The following is a 6,183-nucleotide window of genomic DNA, read 5'->3' as shown; positions in this document are numbered from 1 at the left end:
TTAAATTCCAGGTTGTAGTATAAACTGTAAAGTCAGTGTAAAAATCTTTTATAAAAAGGTAAATACCTTTTTATAAAATGGCATATAAATTATCTTGTATTACTCTTAATATTATTTTAAATCTAATCATCATAAGACTAGTAATAATGTAATGTTTTCTAAATTAATGTGAATGAACTAATGTTCGTTAATTCTATGCCCTGAGCAATAGATGCCATTTACAGAATAATATTTCTGACCAGATATAAGGGAAGGCAACTATTGAATACAAGAAATATTAGAAAGGAAAGTTTATAAATATAAGAAATCTATTTCAAGAGTTTGATATATTTAGTAAGACCAAACTTAAACTAGGTCCTATTTTCTCATTCCATGACAACCTGAGTCAGAAGGCTAAGACCTAAAACAGATCGTCTGCTAAGACTAGATTAGATTTCATCTAGCCTAGATCTAGTTGAGGAACTTTTTCAAGACAAAATGATTCAAAAATGAAATGTGTGCTACCCATGAGATTAAAGAACTTTCAGGTCCCTGCTTCACTGTGACAGTGTACAAAAGGGAAAAGGAAATAATGAAGTTGTGCTTAATGGAAAATGAATTTATGAATTAGTGAGGAAATGAAAGAAGCTTTAAATGAGAGCAGCTTGCAGGGATGCCTCCCCTGAAGCTACACAAAATTGAAAAGGCATCTACCGAATCTTAAAACCACATTCAGTGTTATCTTCTAGTCTACCCTTTTAATGGATGATTTGTATGCAACACTTCCAAGTGAGATGAGAGTATTACAGACTACTGAATCAGACATAATCACCCTATAGACCCAGCAGGGGCAGCCTGAGATAATAGGGGGAGAGTGAAAAATCCTATGTTCAGAAAGTGTTTTTCTCTGAAACCACCCAAGCAACACAATCTGTGAACACTGCACACATCATCATGTGGCCCTTGCTGTAGCTTATGCCTCTCATTGTTCAAGGGAAAAGAGCCACCCCCAAAAATGAGCCTGCTTTCCCGGATTATGACCCCAGTTGGAAGAATACACCCATGAAGGAAAGACGATGTGTGGGGCTCTTCTCTTTCCTACAATGTTAGAGATAGACAAGAGCCTATAAAGACGAGCATGTAATAACATAGAAAGACTTCAACAACGAAAATGCCTAAATACAAAAATTTACCCTCTTAAACATCTTATTTTTTTTATTTAATTTTATTTTGTTATGTTATGTTAGTCACCATAGAATACATCATTAGTTTTTGGTGTAGTGATCCATGATTCATTGTTTTCGTATAACACCCAGTGTTAAAAAAATGTTTGTGTTACAAAATGCTTAAACAGATTATAACATAATCTACTTAGAAAAGGAAAAATTATAAGTTCTTTAAAAATCTCAAAGTGTGTGTTTTTTCAGCACTGGTAAATACCATCACTACCAGGCATATTTAAATTCTGTCTCATGATATTTAAAATTCATATTTTTTTATGTGATCTGTAATGAAGAATTAACCTTGCCCAAAGAGAGGTCTGAGCTTTGCCTTCAACTTCTGAAAGGTGAGCTCCAGTTCTCTGGAATGTCCTGCCTGATAGGAGTGCCTTTGTTGGCTCCGAGACTGGCCACCAGATAGCCTAACAGTGCGATTCATCATGAGGGCTTTGAGCCACACCATATTGGTTCTGAACCCCTGAGGAACTAGGGACCAACAGTATTAGCTCAGTCTCTGGGATGGGCTGGGGACTAAAGGTCAGCTAATGGAAGAAGTATAAAGTCAAGCCCCAGTAAAAACTCTGGACACGAAAACTTTGGTGAGCTTCCTTTGCTGACAATACTCTATGTGTATTGTCTCACACTGTGGCCAAGAGGAGGTAATGCTGCCTATGAGTCCATGGGGAGAGGACAACCAGGAGTCCCACATTTGGACCCCTCCTGGACCCTGCCCTGTGCATCTCTTGCCTTGGCTGACTTTTTAAAAGATTTTATTTATTAATTTATTTGAGAGAGAGAGAGCACACAGGAGCAGCAGGGAGGTTCAGGAGGAGAGGGAAAAGCAGATTCCCTGCTGAGCAGGGTGCCCAGTGCAGAACTCAATCCCAGGACTCTGGGATCATGACCCAAGCTGAAAGGCAGATGCTCAACCAACTGAGCCACCCAAGCGCCCCTCTTTGGCTGATTTTAATTTCTATTTTTTCACTATAGTAAAAACTTGAATCATTAGTATAGTCCAGTTCTGAGTTAGTTGTTCTAGTGAATTATCAAACCTGTGAGTGGTCATGGGGACCCCATGAATTTGTAAATGTATTGTATATATTACACCTGTATTACATATATAAACCCTGTGTCTCTTGGGACCCCTAACTGATCATTAAGACAGAGAGAGAGAATTTTTTATAAGAAATTGCCTCATGAAATTTCATAGTAGCTGGCAAGTCCAAAATCTGCAGGGCAGACGCAGTTTGGAAACTCAGGCAGAAGTTGATGTTGCAGTCTTGAGGCAGAATTTTTCTTCTCTGGGCAACCTCAGTGTTTACTCTTAAGGACTTGAACTGATTGGATTAGACTCATCCACATTATAGAGAGTGGTTTCCTTTCCTTAAAGTGAATTGATTGCAGATGTCAATTATATATACAAAATATTCTCACAGCAACATCCGTTGCTGTTTGAGTAAACAACACTAGCTGACACATAAGACTAGCAATAAGAATAGCCAGCTGGTCTGAAGTAAGGGTAGTCCTAGGGACCCCTTGAACTTGTGGCTGGTATGTGAGAGTAGTCTTGTGGGGACTGTGTCCTCTGAATGTATATTTGGCTAAATTCCAAAAATAGACCCATACAAATATAGTCAACTGATTTTTGACAAAGGCACAAAGGTAACTGAATAGAGAAAAAGCAGTATTTTCAATAAACAGTGCTGGAACAATTGGTATCTGTGTTAAAAGAAAAAAAAAAAAACTAGGAACAGACTTTACATCTTTCACAAAAAGATCACTGAAAGTGGATCATAGGCCTAAATATAAAAATTTTAAACTATGAGGTTTTTGGAAGAAAACAGGGAGACAAATCTCTATAACCTTGAATTTGGTGATGAGCTGTTAGATATAACAAGAAAAGCACAACTATGAAAAAAAATGATAAATTGGACTTTTTTTTAAAATTAAACACTTCTGCTCTGCAAAGAACTGTTAAGAGAATGAAAAGACAAGCTATACACTGGGAGAAAATATTTGCAAATCACACATCTGATAAAGTATTTGTATCCAAAATATACAAAGAACTCTAAAACTCAACAATAAAAGCCAAACACAATTTAAAAATGGGCAAAAGATCTGGATACTTCACCAAAGAAGTTATACATATGGCAAATGGGTCTAGGAAAAGATACTCAACATCCCTTGGCATTAAATAAATGCAAATTAAAGCAACAATGAGATAGCACTACATGCTGATTCGAATGGCTAACATCCAAAAAGCTGACAATATCCATCTCTGGCAAGAATGCCGAGCAACAGGAACTCTCACTCATTGCTGGTAGGAACACAATGCCACCACTCTGCAAGACAGTTTGGCAGTTTCTTATAAGCAAAACATAGTTTACCATATGATCAGTGATTGTATGCCTAGATATTTACCCAATTCATTTGAAAATTAATGTCTACATAAACCTGCACATAAATATTATAGAAGCCTTGTTCATGGTTACTAAAAAACAAAAATGACCAAATGTTCTTCAATAGGTGAATGGATAAACAAACTGGGGGATATCCATACAATGGAATGCTATTTGGTGATTAAAAGTAATGTACGATGAAGCCATAAAAACATGGATGACCCTTGAATACATATTACTAAGTAAAAGAGGCCAGACTGAAAACTCTATATATTATATAATTCCATGTAAATGATGTTCTGGAAAAGTCAAAATTTTAAAGAAAATAAGCAGATCAGCGGTTTCCAGGGAGAGTAGCAGGTGGGTCTGTGGGTAGGGGAAAAGGGGATTTTTTTAGTGCAGTGAAACTGTTACGTGTGATGCTGTAATGACAGCATGCAGTTGTCAAATTCCATAGAAACTTACCGCACTAAGAGTGAAACTTAATGTGTGCATATTTTTTAAAAAATCATTTAGAAAGTTGGGGGATTCCATGATATAATGCAAAATATGACAAGAGACTGTAACTCTATTACAAATTATGATACATCCTCAAATGGGGTGGGGGGAAAGTTTGCCAAGTAAAGGAACTTTGGAAGTGAGTAGTCTGTAAGGTGGAGGGGGGGAAAAAGAAATGTGCATAACACTATATTCTATAACGTGTTCTGTAGAGTTATGGGTTAACAATTCTTTTTTTTAAGCTTTTGTTTATTTATTTGTCAGAGACAGAGAGAGTGAGCACAAGCAGGGGGAGCAGCAGGCTCCCTGCTGAGCAAGGAGCCCCATGCGGGGCTCAATCCCAGGACCCTGGGATCATGACCTGAGCTGAAGGCAGATGCTTAACTGACTGAGCCACCCAGGCATCCCTGGGTTAACTATTTTGAAATCATTGTGTATGTGTACCAGAATTGAACAATTAAGTAAAAATAAGGTGGATGGTGTTAGCAAAGTTTCTCACTTTTGGAGTGAGAAGTCACAGTTAAGCAAGGGAAGAGGCCAGAATGATATATGTGGTAATGTGTTAGAAGAGTTGGAGACATCAGTATGAACTGACTAGCTTCATACAGGTACAGAGTTACATACAGAAGTGTGTGTGTGTGTGTGTGTGTGTGTTCACATGTATATGTGTGTATACATGGGTTGATAGACACACATCTATTTCATTGCTCCACCATCTAAGAGGGCCTAAAACAATGATAGCCCAGTAACAATGTGCATATCTAATAGTCAGATCTTGGTTTCAAATTCCATTCTCCAGTAAAAGGAACCCAGACTCCTTGAAGAAATGGCTGTTCCAGGAATGGGGTAGGAAGTATACTAAATGAGCCTGGAGTATTTGTAGTGCCAGAAGGTAAGGAAGTTCTCAAAAAAAATTTTTTTTTAATGATGGGAATATGTCGAATGGAAAGAGCTCCCACTAGCCAAAGCTGAAACACAACTGATCTTTGATGAAGGAGTCAGGGCAACACATTGGAGAAGTCAGTCTTTCCAAAAAGGATCCTGGAGGGGCACCTGGGTGGCTCAGTTGGTTAAGCATCTGACTTCAGCTCAAGTCATGACCTCAGGGTCCTAGGATCGAGACCTGCATTAGGCTCCTCACTCAGCAGGGACACTGCTTGTCCCTCTGCCTCTCCCCCTGTTCATACTCTCTCCCTGTCTCTCTCTCAAATAAAATAAAATCTTTATTTAAAAAATGGTCTTGGAACAACTGTACATCCAAATGTAAAAAAAAAAAAAGACTCTAAACACAAAGCTTACACTCTTCACAAAAATTAAACCAAAATGGAACATAGACCTAAATATAAAGTGCTAAACTATAAAACTCCTAGAAGATAAAATAGGAGAAAATCAAGGGGGCCCTGACTCTGGCAATGACTTTTTAGACTCAATACCAAAGGTATGATCCATGAAAGAAACAACTGATAAGTTGGACTTCATTAAAATTTAAATATTCTGTTCTGTGAAAGACAGTGTCAAGAGAATAAAAAGATAAGGCACAGCCTAGGAGAAATTATTTGCAAAAGACATATCTGACAAAGGACTGTTATCCAAAGTATTCAAAGAACTTGTACAACTCAACAATAAGGAAATGAACAACCTGATATAAAAATGGGCAAAAGGCCTAAACAGACACCTCACCATAAATATTATACATATGGCAAACAAGCATATGGAAAAAGCTCAACAGCATATGTCATTAAGGAAATGCAAATTAAAATAAGATATCACTATTAGAATGGCCAAAATCCTGAACACTGACAAACACCAAATACTGGCAAGGATGGGCAGCAACAGCGACTCTCATTCATTGCTGTGAGAATGCAAAATACTAGAACCACTTCATAAGACAGTTTGGCAGTTTCTTGCAAACTAAACATACTCTTACCATACGATCCAGCAATCACACTCCCCAGCATTTGCTCAGAGGAGCTGAAAACTTCAATCCACCAAAAAGTTGCACACAGCTGTTTATAATAGCTATATTCTTAATTGCCAACCAACCAAGAAGTCCTTCAGTAGGTGAATGGATTAAGTGTGATACCATA

The sequence above is a fragment of the Neomonachus schauinslandi genome, chromosome 4 (genome assembly GCF_002201575.2).
Source record: "Neomonachus schauinslandi chromosome 4, ASM220157v2, whole genome shotgun sequence".
NCBI lineage: Eukaryota > Metazoa > Chordata > Mammalia > Carnivora > Phocidae > Neomonachus > Neomonachus schauinslandi.
Note: the sequence above shows the minus strand (reverse complement) of the source record.